Raw genomic sequence first — 15537 nt, forward strand, 5'->3', positions numbered from 1 at the left:
GGTGTGTTGTTTTTAATTCCTTCCCAGCAGTTTCTCGTTGCTCCTTTCATCTCGAGAAATAGCATTGTTGCTGATTCTCTCAGTCCATGAAGTTACTAAAGTTGCAGAGTTTACATTGTCACTGTTCAGAGCACAGGTACACAATCTTTTATCCAAAACCCTTGGGGCCAGTTGTTTTTCGGAATTCGGAATTTTGCGGATTTCAGAATAAATGACATTTTTCGCAGTAAAATAAAGAAAAATGAATTGCCTCACAACAGACCCATGTGTGAGTAGTATGAGCGCTAAGACACAATTGACCCCTGCCAATGCTAGGCCACGTCACATCTGAGTGATGTGGTTCGAGTGGGTGTAGAGTTAGGACACCTGTCAGCACTTCAAAATGGCGCTCCATACTCCGCGAAAAAGATTTCGGATAATGGATTGTGTACCTGTCTAATGGAAATAAGCAATTACTTTGAAAAGTCCTTTGACACATAAGCACTGTACCTTAAACATCCCCACAGCGATGGCTTCCGAAACTGTTAGCCACCGTGACCCCATTTCTGAGCTTTGTGACTGAATTCTGGCCCCTCGGTGAGATCTGTGTGTGCGGGGGCCTGGGACTGGGGTAGAGAGTGGATGTGTGGGGAGTATAGGGTGCAAGATAGAGGCCATTGAGAGTGCGGGAGGTACCAGGGACAGTGGGTACCTGTAACTGTAGAAGGTACATCTGCTTTTGTAACTCAGTCAGAGCTCGGCAGTGACCAATAGCTGCCTCCGAACTCGGTCTTCCAAGATTTTAACTTGCCCCCCCCCCAGTCCCTGCATTGGGAGGACCCTTGCTCTAAGCCACCGCATGAAGATGACTGTGATGTGATGTCCAAGAGTTTAATGTCTTGCTTCGTCTGAAGCCTGAGTTCTAGGAGGCAGCTATGTGTGCAATGGGTGCCAAGAAAGAAAGGGAAATAGTGGTAAACATAAATTATAGCATGTGTAATGAAGTAATTTGGGTTAAATAGTTCTCATATTTTGTGGAGAAGGCATTACATCACATCCTAATTACGGGACCTTGTTCTTTCTCTTTGAACGTTTTCTTCAAACAGACTTAACAAAAGTATAAACCCACATTTATGCAACAGTTCTATAATTATATCTCCCTCTGCTCACAGCTGGATTAGAAGCCATCCGCACAGAAATATGCAACACTATTGAGGCCATCTCTTCTTTCTAATTAAATTTACCCAATTCTTCATTTGGTTAATGTGTAATCTGTAGAAAGAATTTTCTGAGTTGCTGCAGCATCTTTCATGCTCTCAGGAACTACACAGCCCACAAAGTGCTTTTGAGGTGTAGTCACTGTAGTTAGTGCAGTCACTGGAGTCACTGTAGTTACTAGAGTCACTGTTACTAGAGTCACTGTAGTTACTAGAGTTACTGTCGTTCCTGGGGTCACTAGCTACTGGAATCATTGTAGTTAATGTAGTTACTGGAGTCACTAGTCACTGGAGTCACTGTAGTTATTATAGTTACTGGAGTCACTGGAGTTATTGTAGTTATTGTAATTTCTATAGTTACTGGGGTCACTGTAGTCACTGAAGTTACTGGAGTCACTGTAGTTACTGCAGTCACTAGAGTTACTGTAGCTACTGGAATCAGTGTAGTTACTGGAATCACTGTTGTTGCTATAGTTACTGTGGTTACTGTAGCTACTGGAATCATTGTAGTTACTGTGGTTGTCATTGTTACTGGAGTCACTGTCGTCACTGTAGTTACTGGAGTCACAAGTTATTATAGTTACTGGAGTTATTGTAGTTATTGTAATTTCTATAGTTACTGTAGTTACTAGAGCCACTGTAGCTGCTAGAGTCACTGGAGTCACTAGTTACTGTAGTTTTTGGAGTTACTGTAGTTACTGGAGTTCTTGGTAGCTAGTTTTGTGCACAGTCAGCTCCCACAAGTGGCAGTGGGTTGGCGATCAAATCCTCAGTTTCAGTGATGTTTAGTTGAGGGACAAATAATGACCAGTACTCTGCAGAGACCTTCCCCCTCCCCCTCCCCCACTGCCAGCCACCTCTTCCAGTGCTCACGTCAATCTGAGAGGGCTCATTTTAATGACTCATCTGAGAAACTAGGTACCTACAGCACTGCAGCACTCCTTGGTGACATTGTCTTGTTCTTTTTTCCTTAATTTAGGGCGGCACAGTGGCTCAGTGGTTAGCACTGCTGCCTCACAGCACCAGGAACCTGGGTTCGATTCCAGCCTTGGCCAACTGTTTGTATGGAGTTTGCACATTCTCCCCGTGTCTGCATGGGTTTCCTCTGGGTGCTCTGTTTCCCTCCAACGATGTCCAGGTTAGGGTGGATTGGCCATGGGAAATTGCCCATTAGTGTTCACAGATGTGCAGGCTGGGTGGATTAGTCATGGGAAATGCAAGGTTGCAAGGAAAAGATTGGAGGATGGGTCTGGGCAGAATGTTCTTTGGAGAGTCAGTGTGGACGTGTTGGGCTGAATGACCTATTTCCATGCTGTAGGGATTCCATAAAATCTGTCCTTTGGATTCTATCTTATAGCCCTGAGAACAGTTAAGGATCATTGCTGTGGGTCTGGAGTCTGATGTAGCCCAGACCAGATAAAGATAGGGCAGGTTTCTTCCCTAAAGAGCATTTGTAAAGCAATTGTTTTTCTTCAATAACAATTTACAGCAGACACCATTAAGCCAGATTTCAATCCCAGATTTCTGTTGAATTCAAGTTTCACCATCCACCATGGACCCCTAGAATATTAAGAGATGGGGTTTTGGATTATGGGCGATCCCCGGTTTATAAACGTCTGACTTATGGATGTGATCCCATATAGGGGTATAATTTTAAGATCCGGCAGATGATCATTTCCTGTACTCCTGAATGACTGCTGCCTGTTGTTTCGGACTGTGTTCTGACTTGAGTGCAAATCAATTTGTCTCAAGGATGGAACTGTGTCACAACCCAGGGACTTACTGTCCAAGTTCAGCAATATTGCCACCAGCTCCAGACCTCACTGTGATGGAGTGTCTGCTCAAGTTCATTAGTTAATGAATGAATGGGCACCTCTCCCCATCTAAGTTTGTGTGACTTTCACATTGCGCTTAAAGGATATTTAATAAGGCTTTTAAGAAAACTGTTTGGTTACAGACACGGTGATTTATTCACTGCTTTATTCAGAGCCCCCCACATGGAGGGATTCAGCTCACATAGTCAGTAAAATTGCCTTATTCCTGGATGACTGCCTTCCTCATTATAGAGACGAGTGATGGTGGTTTAACGTGAGGGTCTCTATTCCTCGGGCAACAGGTGAGAAGGAAGAATCTCTATTGTAACCTCAGCCAGTGCAGGAATTGAACCCACGCTGTTGTGTGTCTGCATCATAAAACCAGCTCAGGAGAAGGTGAGCACTGCAGATGCTGGAGATCAGGATCAAAGAGTGCGATGCTGGAAAAGCACAGCAGGTCAGGCAGCATCTGAAGAGCAGGAGAGTCGATGTTTCAAGCATTCCTCTTATGCCCGAAACGTCGACTCTCGAATGCTGCCTGACCTGCTGTGCTTTTCCAGTACCATGCTTTTTCAACTCCTAAAACCAGCTATCCGTCTAGCTGACACACTCACTCACCCTGCCACAAGTATGACAGCTCCACTTCCCTCCTGCCTAGCCCTGCTCAGTCACTATCCACAGACCCCTGGCACAGTCGATGGGACCCCACGTCAGTTTGAAGACCCCCAATCTGGTCAAGGTGCTCAGATCTCTGGAGTAAACCTCCAAACTCTCAGTCCTGAAGCAGGGTTACACCCGAAATGTCGGAATTCTCTGCCTCTCCTGATGCTGTCTGGCTGGCTGTGTTCTTGCAGCCTCTTGCCTGTCTACCTTGGATTCCAGCATCTGCATCTGTTTGTTGTCCCTAACAAACCTTCAAACTGGCAATCTTCTTACCCGAAGCATGAGTAGAGTTTGAGTTAAAAGGTCCATTAACAGAACTCCGTTTGAAAAAAGTGCGCTATTTCTTTGGGTTTTGTTTTGCATTTTTGACCGTAAGAGAATTAAAAGTGAATCGAAATAAAGACCTTACATGACTGGAATGTAATAGCTGTAAGAAATCCAGATGTAAATCTAGAAATCAGCTTGAATCTCAGGAGCAGCTGCCCAACCCCTGCTGTGCTCAGTCCACCATTTTAGAATTATGGTCACCTGGAGTAGTGTCCTATAGCCCCCACTGGTACCTTTATGTGCAGAATATGTTATTGAAAACAGGAACTATGTAATGGATATTCCATCTGCAGCAGTTACCAATTTGGTTTTATTTCTGATTTTGCATTATTTCTGCTTTGCACAGAAAGCAGAGGTGGGATTTTTGTTTAAAATTGAAAACATCGTTTTTCATAGAATCCCTACATTGTGAAAGCAAGCCGTTCAGCCCATTGAGTTCGTACTGACCTCTGAAGTGCATCCCACCCAGACCCACTCTCCTACCCTATCCCTGTAACCCTATATTTCCCTTGGCCAATCCACCCTAGCCTGCACATCCCTGGGCACTACGTGCAATTTAGCATAGCCAATCCACCCTAACTTGCACGTTTTTGGACCGTGGGAGGAAACTCACACAGATACAGAGAGAATGTGCAAACTCCACACAGACAGCTGCCTGAGGCTGGAATCGAACCTGTGTCCCTGGGATTGAGGCAGCAGTGCTAACCACTGAGCTACCTCATCTCCAGCCACGTGCTCAGTGATCAGTGTATGAATAAAAACCCCATTCAATTTCACCAGCAAAGAAATGTTGAACAATAGCAGATCGCTTTTTGGTTTTGGTTTGTAAAGCAAAATTAAGTTCTAAAATATAGTTTCAATGCAGCCATAAATTTAAACAGAAAAAAGCAATTAACCATGAAAACATGAAGTTATTTTAAAAGTTAAATACTGTTCAGTTCCAAACCTCTGTGCGCACATTGACCTGTGCTCATGAGAATAGCAGATTACAAATGAGAAACCTTACAGTGCAAAGGGATTGGAACAGGCAGTCAAAGTTTAAGAGTGTAATGTTGACAGATTGGTTTAGAAAGGTTTAAGGAAACACCCCAGACTACGAAATAATAACTCGCATGAGCATACTTAACGGTTGAGAACCAGTTTTCTGGGTCAGGACTGGCATAAATGAGGAACTATTACTTTTCCATTCAATGTGACCAATCCAGCTACTGTAATCACAAAAATAGCAAATCTTGCAAATGCATTAAGTATTTCAGATTGAGATAGACAGTCACCTTGGAGCAGAAATTAATCAACTCAGAAAAACAGGTCAGATTGTTTTTGCCCAATCTGACTCTTGAAATGGGAATAATGTAGTTTTCCTTTAATCAGATTTTTTAAAAAATATCTTGGAGTTGGATTTTTTTAGACACGTATAAATGTTTGTGCTGATATGTAAAGCAGATTTTTGTGCTCGGATAGACTGGAAACACATGGAACCTGTCAGATTCCCCTGCCATTCACTCTGGAACTAAACACTCCCCACTGAGCAGGTGGAGAATGGCTGAAAGGCTTCTGGTGTTGACACTGAGTCATAGACCTGATTGTCTACAGCGAGGTGAGGGTAAATACTGGGTCAAATCCACCTAGGCTTCCAATGTGCCTTAAACCCAACAGAGAGTTGTGAATACAGTCCAGTCCATCACGCAAGTCAATCTTCCACCCATTGGCTCCATCTATACTCTCCCCCTGCCTGGGGAAAGCAGCCAGCACTATCACCAGCACCTCCCACCCCAGTTACACACTCTTCCATCAGGAAGAAGATACAAAAGCTTAAACAGACATGGCAACAGATTCAGGAATGGCTTCTTCCCCGCTGTTATGAGAATGGACCTGTCAAATTTTAAATTCAATGTTGCTCTCACTCCCTGTGTACCTTCTCTGCATCTGTAGCATTGTATTTCTCATTCTGTTCTATTCTTGGGTGTTTTTGGAGCTGCCCCCATCCAGGGCAAGTGGGGAGTATTCCATCACACACTCCTGACTTGTTCCCTGTAGGTGGTGGACAGGCTTGGAAAGCTTTGAGACAGGCACCCAGGAGCATCAGCAAGTTGTTGCAGTTTGGAATGTGCTGCCTGAACTAAAAAGTATGTTTGTTAGTGATGTTATTGAAACATATAAGATCGTGAAGAGTCTTGACAAGGTACATGCTGAGACTTTGGTTTACCTTCCAGGATAGTGCAGAAGTAGTTTAAAACTTACGGGTCTTCCATTTAGTGCAGGTGGAAACATTGAATGTTTTCCGGACAAGGTTTGACTGGCAGAGGAGTAGATGGTTCTGGCGGATAGGGAAAGGAAGCTGGGCTTGAGGCACCTAATAAATACTAGGGTGGCACAGTGGCTCAGTGGTTAGCACTGCTGCCTCATAGCACCAGGGACCCGGGTTTGATTCCAGCCTCAGGTGACTATGTAGAGTTTGAACATTCTCCCGTGTCTACGTGTATCTTCCCACAGTCCAAAGGAGTGCAGGTCAGGGTGGATTGGCCATGGGAAGTACGTGGGGGGAGGGGTGTATCTAGGTGTGATGTTCTTCAGAGGATCAGTGTGGATTCAATGGGCCCTTCCACACTTCACGTCAGCCCCGAAGAAGAGTCATCTAGACTCGAAACATTAACTCGCTGCCTCTCTGTGGATGCTGTCTGACCCGCTGTGATCTCTACCATTTGCTGTTGGAATCAGTACAGATTTCAGCATCTGCAGTAATTTGCTCCTCCATTGTTTAATAATGTCAGTAACTCGCCTGCCATTCAGTTCTGCAGCCAGGGTTTCCTAATTAAAATCACACCAACTCATTTCTCCACACTGCCTCCTCGCAGCTTCACATGGTGGGCAGGAATAACAACTTCTTCTCTAGGGATCGTTAGCTTGTGGCTAAGTTACTGGGAGGTACAGTCAGCCTGGAGTGATTGGGACAGTGGGGTGTTGGGTGGAGTATGTATATGGCAGGGACCCGTGCACACATGGCCAACAGATCTGAGTGTCATGTCACTGGGACCCACACTGACTACCATGGTGGCATGAAGTGAGTGCTATCATTGCTGCCACTTGCAATTCACTCCAAACCACAATTATGTTCCAAAAAGGATATGTAGAACACATTCTTCTTTTTTTAAAAACTTGTCTTAAAGTAAATAATAAGTACCTGCGCCAGTATCTTTCGGCCAAATTCTGTCCTGAATATCTTCTTTTGAGACTTGAAGTGTTGTGGGGTTTTGTCGTACTTTAGAGATATTAGCTAGAGTTGTGAGGCCCAGCTGATGCTAATACTGAGCAAATCAGGTCGCACTGTGAAACCTGGTTTGATGGATCATAAGTTTGAATTTTTGTTTACCATGGAAATCAGTTACTGAATGTACTCAGAAGGATCCACCAATCTGCTTTCATCGAAGGACCCTAAAAGGGAAAAATAATTATGTTACACTATACAAGAACAACTGGAGAAACTTCATCACAAACATTATCTCAGCAACACCCTTACAGACACTCATCCCCTGTGAAGAGTCCTCCATATCTCCTCAATAAAGCTGCTTCTTCTTCATTTTCTACAGCTGTGATTGGTTTCCTTTTTGCAACTTGCTGCAAGTTCACTAGATGCTATTTTCTTCAGTTAACGTCTCTCTCAGAGACCCTTAAGGCAACCTGCTAACTCAGCTCACTATTCCTTAACATGGGTTCCTTAAACTATATCAAATCATAGAGTCATACAGCACAGAAATAGACCCTTTGGTCCAACTCATCTATACCACCCAAATATCCTAAATTAATCTAGTCCCATTTACCAGCATTCATCCCATATCCCTCTAAACTCTTCCTATTCATGTACCCATGTTGGTGCCTTTTAAATATTGTAACTGTATCAGCCTCCACCACTTCCTCTGGCAATTCATTCCACACACATACCACCCTCTGCTTGAAAAAGTTGCCTCTTAGCTCCCTTTTAAATCTTTCCTCTCTCACCTTAAACTTATGCCCTCTAATGCCTCCACCACCTCCACTGCAGCTTATTCCATACATGCAGCATCAGCTGTGGATTTCACTGTTTTCTTGGACTGAGTTCCATTGTCCAGAGAAGCTTGTAACTCTTGAACAGCCTCGTAGGATGAGAATCACTGCAGGTCTGGTAGTATCTGTGGAAGGAGAAACAATTGATTGTTTTGTGAGTCTGACATGACTTTTCGTCAGAACGTTTCTTTCATTTCCATACCTGGTCGGGTCTACATGTTACTCCGGGCCCACAGTGATGTGGTTTATCCCTAACCGCTCTCTAACATGGTCAAGCACATCACTCAGTTCCAGAAAATCAGGAATGGACAACCAATGCTCGCCTTGGCCTGTGGTGCAGAGGTCCCACGAAAGAAGAAAAAGTAAGTTTTCCAAGAGCCTCTTAAAGGAGGAAAGAGAAGCCGAAAAGTTCAAGGAGTGAACTGGGGATCTTAGAGCCCAGGCAACTGAAGACGTGACCACCAATGATGGAGCAACCAAAATCAGGAGTGCTCGAGGGGGCCAGAACTGGACCAACACTGAGCCACTGTTCGGTAGTGTTTCCCAAACTGTCCCCACTGTGAGCTCGTAGCGAAGCTCGAAAATTGTTGGGAGCCATCAGTGAGAGCTCAGAGTACAGAATGGGTGGGTGGAGGTGTTGGGGTTAGAGTCAGGCCCTGTCAGAGTAAATGCAAGGCCGTTATACCTCAACGGAGCTCGGGATTGCGATTTCAGCTTATGACCCTACTTGGGGTCCTTAACCTCCCCCCCCCGTTCTGGGATGACCTTCTCTGAGGGTGACAGAGGTGTTTACAGGATTGAGGAGGGGTGGGGTACTGGGGGGGGGGGGGGGGGAGTTGGGGGTGATGGGGAACGTTGAGGCTGTGGCCGAATTACTAAATGAGGACGATGGTTTTATAAATGTGAGGCAATGCTTGAGGAGTGTAGACCAGCCAACAGCGGGGTGAGAGGAGTTCAGGACTGAGAGTGGCAGAGTTTCTGATGACCCCCAGTTTATGAAGAGTAAAACTTGGGAATGTGCAGAATGATCACATTAGCTCGAGGGAGGGTATTTACTTAAGAGCAGCACACAAAGGAAGAATAAATGTATGTAAAACTCTAAAGTTACCCAGCACAACCCACCAAGCACGCTCATTGCTACATACTGAAATCCTCAAAGTACATATAGTGTTACATAATGATATCTACGGAATGTACCTTTTTAGATAGTTTGTCCCTGTTTAATCTCAAGAGTGTGCTGATATAGAACGCTGAGTTGTAGCTCACATTGCTCTAGATGGTGCACTCAAAGAAATTACCTGAAATGTGAAAGTAAAAATCTTTCAGCATGCAGGAGCGATTTCAGTTCCAGGGCATTTCGAACAACAACATGTTGCGGTTGTGACAATATTCATCACGACAGAGCCACTTTTGTGCTATTGTTTTTGTCTTAACCTTTCCTGCAGCAACACTCTGGGTCCTCTGCTGTGAAACCATTGTTCGGCTAAACCTTTCCAATTTGTTGCGTGCAGCCCCTAATAATTGGCGGGACATATCCCATGAGGTCATGGATGTACTTTCTTAAAACTCCATCCAAAGATGTTGCATTCTTTGACGGGCAGGTTGATGGAGACTGTACAACACTATTTCAGGTACCTCACGGTGCGTCAGAACACAAAGTAATCATTCCCCGTTGTTTTACTTGGCAATGTCAAACCTTTTAAGGGGTAGGGTATCGGATTTGTACCAAAAGTAATAAGGACTGACGCCAGGAAATGGTTTATGTATCGTTTACATCAGACTTTATAAATCTGCAGGATCCCTGTCGTGAGGGGGAGGGGGTGGGGGTTATTTTTCTTTTTGACGTTTCTGGAAAGGTTTCAAGCTGCTCGATGGTTCTCATGGACACAGTCGACTACGTGTTCCCAGGTCGAATGGGCAGGTTCCAACTTTGGATGGACCAAGGTTAGGAGGGGATGCAGTGTGTGTGTGTGTGTGTGTGTGTGTGTGTGTGTGTGTGTCCTGATCCCACCACACTCCTGAGAACTCCAGAGGCTTGTTGGACCACATTCACTCTTGCCAATTACAGGTAGCGACTGGATTCCCAGTCAGAGGGGCATGCAGGCTGCCTTTTGTGAACTGCAGACTCCTTCCAACTTCCCCCCAACACCATCCCTCCCACACCTCTAATTGTCTGAGCTGGGCCAGTCCCCACATTTCCCCACCCCTCCCTCAGCCTGCATCAGGGAGACCATCTCCATTGAGCTTCCTGTCTCCTTGCAGTCCAAGGGACCATTGCCATCAATGCTTTAATATCACTCCTAACCAGGCCTCAGTTGTGTGATCTAGCTGCCTGTCTGCACAAGGTGTCAAAAGCATGAATAAAGTGTTAGGTCTTAAGCAATCAAGGGGTACAAGGAGAAAGTGGGGATATGTTGTCAAGATAGAGGGTCAGCCATGGTCAGATTGAATGGCGGAGCAGGCTTGAAGGGCCGAATGGCCTCATCATGATCCTAGTTTTTAATAAAATGACTGTTACCAGCTCCATCCAACCACCATCACCGAGCTGGTACAACTCCATGTTTCATACCCATTTAACAGCACTGTCAACCTGTATGTTTATAGTCCACATGGCGCAAAGGCAGGGTTCATGTGTGGAATAAACTTTCTGGATGAGGGGACAATTACAGCATTTGAAAGACATTTAGGTAAGTACACAAATAGGAAAGTTTTAGAGGGATATGGGCCAGGAGCAGCATTTGAGACTCGTCTAGTTTGGGTTAGTGTTCAGCATGGACTGATTGGACTGAAGCACCTGTTTTCATGCTGTATGACTCGAGATGCATTTTTAGTTTGGACCGGATCTGCAAACTGTACTCTCCTAGTAACCTGGCTGTTCAATTTCAGGGGTTGGCTCATTGGCCCTGCTGTTTCTCATTCTGTGTTTGGGCGTTTTGAATTTCATCGGGTCTGGTGCTTTGCAAATGGCTGTTCTTTGCATTTTCCATCACTGGGTGAATCCTACATCACAGCACTGTGAACCGCGCTGATGGTAGAATTATTGAGGAAAATCTAGATTTAGTCAAGTTTAAATATCCCCTTGATTGAAAGGGACTTTGGTGACAGAGACACCCCAGGGCTTAATCCGTCAAAAATAATCATGGAAGCTTTGGGCCGTTTGTAAGCACAGCAGATAGAGAAGATGTGAAATTGCATACGTGGTCTATGAGCATCTCGTAATGGATCTGTGGCTTCCAAAGATGAAAGGCTTGGATGTTCCCGAGTTACATGGTGCTGGCAGTAAACCTGAATGTTTTCACCAAAATGGAACATCCTTGCCGACATTATTCCTTCAAAATTCGACCACTGCTCCTCAATTTGCTTAAGCTGCTGTTCACTGATCTGGAAATGCCACTCACTGAAAGAAGGAAAAAGTGCTCAGGATCCAGTCACAGTGACCAGAAGGTTGATCCTTCCAAGGATCTGTTGAGAATGAAGGGATTGCCTCTCACTGGGTGGGAGGTTCGGGGTTTGGTTGGTGGTGATTGGTACAGATACGTGAGATTCATCCAGATTTTACATTCAGTCGCTTTCTGTCCCATTTAGAGTTGAAAAGGATGGCGCTGGAAGAACACAGCAGGTCAGGCAGCATCGAGCAGCAGGACGATCAATGTTTCAGGCATAAACTTTCATCAGGAATTCCTCATCATGCCCGAAACCTCGACTCTCCTGCTCCTCAGCTGCTGCCTGACCGACTGTGCGTTTCCAGCGCCACACTTCTCAAATCTGGCTCTCCAGCATCTGCAATTCCCACTATCATCTCTCCCATTTACCCAACTTCAGTACAGGGAATGTCTCCTGCCTGACCTCCCTAATTCTGCAACTCAGTTTAGGGATGTACCTTGGGCCGGTGTTCCGAGTTTATCTTGGGGCCTCCTGCTCCTGAGATCCAGCATAAAGCCAAGCCCCAGCTGCTGTTCCAGGTCTTTCACTGTGCTAAGGGGTGCATTCTCAAGAGTAGAATAAAATTAAAACTTCAAGACCAGAAGCACAAATTGGAAAAGGTCCTGGGAGTGATCTAAAAGAGGTTTATAAAATTATAGAGCATGTTACAACGCAGTGGATGCAATGGGGAAGGGCAGAATTCGAGGTTGTCAGTGTAAGACAGTCAGAAGGAAGTTCAAAGAACAAACAACGAAGAACAAAGAAAATTACAACCCAGGAACAGGCCCTTCGCCCCTTTAAGCCTGTGCTGATCCAGATCTCTATCTAAACCTGTCACCTATTTTCCAAGGGATTGGATCCCTCTGCTCCCTGCCAATTCATGGATCTGTCTAGATCTATCTAAATTGAGTCTGGAATTCAGCAGAAACTCCTACAGTCAGAGAGTGACAAGAATGTAGAACTTGGTACCTAACTGAATCACTTTGATGCGTTGAGGGAGAAAGAAGGCTAACAGCATACAGGAGAAAGGAATGGACGATGATATTGTGATAGACTTAGATCAGGAAAAATAGAAAAGGCTGCATTGGAGCAGAGAAACCTAAGGGGCTGAATGGCCTGTTTCTGTATCCTATTGCCTGTGGAATCCTATGTTATTAACTCTTTAACTCATGAGCATCTCCTGTTTTTTATAGCTGGTGTGCCAGGGCACTATTCTAATGTTCTTAGACTTGTGGGAAATGGACACTTCTTTGATGAGCAAACACTGAAAGTCCTCGATTACAAAATTGACCTAATTTCTAACAGTTTGAGATGTTAGGGAAAGACATGCATTTACATAGCACCTTTCACAACCTCAGGACATCCCAAAGTTCACTGCAGCCAATGAAATATTTTGAAAGTGAAGCTGTTGCTGTGATCTCAGAAACACAGCAGCAAATTTGCACACAGCAAGCTCTTCCCAAGTGGCAGTGAGACGGGTGGATGGTCAGAAAACCGACTTCGGGTGATGTGGAACACCCAGGGGAAATCCCTCACTCTTCAAAATACTCCTGAAGATCTTTTATGTTCGCGAGCATGGGCAAAACCGGAAATCACCAGAGAAGCTCAAGGGGTCTGGCAGCACCTGTGGAGAGAGAAAATGGAGTCAGTGTTTCAAGTCCAGTGACCCTTGTTTGGATCTCCAGCATTTGCAGCTCTATGGTTTGTTTTACTGGCGAAAATGAGGGTCTCTGTTTAGTATCATACCTGGAAGATGGTGCTAACAGTTCACCCTCTGTAACGCACTGGCGTGACAGCCGCTGACTTTATGCACATGGTTCTGGAGGGAGGCTTGATCTTACAACTTTACTCAGTCTGAATTGAGACATACCATTGAGCGATGTGTGGCTGTACAGCCTTTTCAGAACTGGACCTGGATTCTTGCTGTAGGGAAAAGTGAGGTCTGCAGATGCTGCTTGTAGAGGGAGGAAGAGAGCTTCTTCAAGGAAGGCATCCTTGCAAGAGGATTTGCAGTAGGTTAAAATCTTCGAGGAGAAAGTGAGGCCTGCAGATGCTGTGTAGAGGGAGGAAGAGAGCTTCTTCAAGGAAGGCATCCCCCGAAACGTCGAATTTCCTGTTCCTTGGATGCTGCCTGACCTGCTGCGCTTTTCCAGCAACACATTTTCAGCTCAGGATTCTTGCTGTATCAGAGTTCCAGACACATTGAAGAGGATGTGAAATTTTAGGTCATGTTTTTCTGTTTGATAAATTGTCCAACAAGATAAGGATTACTGATGATACTGATTGAGATTGAGATTGATTAACTATCACACATGACAGCCAACTGAGCAAAGACAACCCCTCTGTAACAGTCTTGATGAAACCAAATTCACTCCCACCACATTATTGCCATGCCAGCTGTCTGGAAATCAGTATTTTGCACTCACTAAGGGGTGCAATTGCTGAGGGAATGCACAAATCTTTACTCTTCACACCCCACACTGTCAATTAGTCATAGTGTGCCACATATCAGAGTAAAAACACACAAAAAAATTGGAGATTCAAATGTCCCTTTGCATTGCCTCAACAGTATGCTTCACATCAGTGTGAAAAATACCAATTTCCATTCTAAGTTAAACAGCTAATTTGTCCCAAATTGTGCGTAGTTCCGTTCTGCAGCCCACAACCACTAGCATCGGCCTGATACTGATTAACCGTAACACTGACAGCCAGCAGAGAGAAGACAGTCTGATTAAATTAACTACCAGCACTGTGGTATCAATATTGTGACTCACTCCCACTTCATCACTAATGTAGCTCAGTCTGATCACTGTATTACTCAATAATGTTACTCACTGCCGCCACTCTATTACTCAAGAATGTTATTCATTCCCAGAACTATGTGGCTCAATAATGTTACTCACTGCTATCACTGAATTACTCAATAATATTATTTACACTCAGCATTGTATTACTCAATAATGTTGCTCACTCCCAGCATTGTGTTAATGTGTTACTCATATCAGTGTTACGTTATTCTCTTTGTATTTTAGTCAGTTTTAGTTGTCTTTAATTATGTTGTGGGGGAGAAAGGTCTAAAATTTTCAGAGCAAATGAAAGGAACACCTTCAAATAATTTTCTTGTTTGTGGGGTTACATTAAATTCAACAGCTTGTTTTATTGCACTTGGTTCTGTATGTTCGAGAGCTAATATTGAATTGTAAATGTTTAAGGTGAAATAGTCCCTAGTGAACTGTTACTGATATGTCAGATGCACTAAAGGAAGACTGGAGAAGAATTGTACTTTTAGAAATCTGAAGTTGCAGCAAAGTAATCTGATCTCAACATCAAATGTGCCCTTTGCTACTGCTCATGTTCATGGTGAGAATGGTGAGTGAAAGGTCAAATACCTGCTGGAATGGCTGGTACTCTATCCAGAATTCACGAGCCTGCACGATCTGCAACGTGTAAAGTCTTCAAAAACTAGATAACTGAAGTAGACACAAATGTTGGCGTCTAATGTTATCATCCTACTCTCCTGCTCTTTGGTGTCATTATTTTATATGACATCCTCAGTTCAAGACTGATAGGTTCAAAAGGAAAATATAAAGGTCCCTGGGGACCTGGAAAAACCACAGGGACAAAATATAACTTGAAGGCTTCGAGGAAAACAGTTGTATGTTGCAGAGGTTTTGCAAAGCCGTGGCTGGAAGGTCAAGTTGCCAAGTTAGGCAATCTTTGAGGGATTTTTTTTTAAGAAAAGGCAGTGCCCACAAGAGATATTTAACTTTGTTGTTAAATTACTGAAGCTTTAGTTGCAGTGAACTGTGTTTGGGTAAAAGCTGATTTCCTTCTCGACTTTCTGAATCTTGGTGGTACTGAATGGGAATGGACAAACAGTTAAGATCTCAGAATGGCAGTATTGCGTCTGAAGTTAACATATGGATGTGGCTGTTGTCCAAACATCTTTAATAGTTACACAGCTGTCTCTGGTTTTTTTTTTGCAACTTCTCTGACAACCTCTTTGCAATTTTGAGAGAACTGTGGTTTTCATTAAGGAGGAGTGTGCACAGATTGATGTTCATGCATGCTAA

At 44.2% G+C, this 15537-nt stretch overlaps 1 protein-coding gene across 1 annotated transcript in view; it reads left to right on the forward strand.

The window, feature by feature from the left end:
• ism1 (isthmin 1) overlaps window positions 1-15537 on the forward strand; it is a 90904-nt gene that overhangs the window by 14995 nt on the left and 60372 nt on the right. The gene's annotated exons all lie outside the window — the stretch shown is intronic.

The sequence above is a fragment of the Hemiscyllium ocellatum genome, chromosome 10, assembly GCF_020745735.1.
Source record: "Hemiscyllium ocellatum isolate sHemOce1 chromosome 10, sHemOce1.pat.X.cur, whole genome shotgun sequence".
Classification (NCBI taxonomy): domain Eukaryota; kingdom Metazoa; phylum Chordata; class Chondrichthyes; order Orectolobiformes; family Hemiscylliidae; genus Hemiscyllium; species Hemiscyllium ocellatum.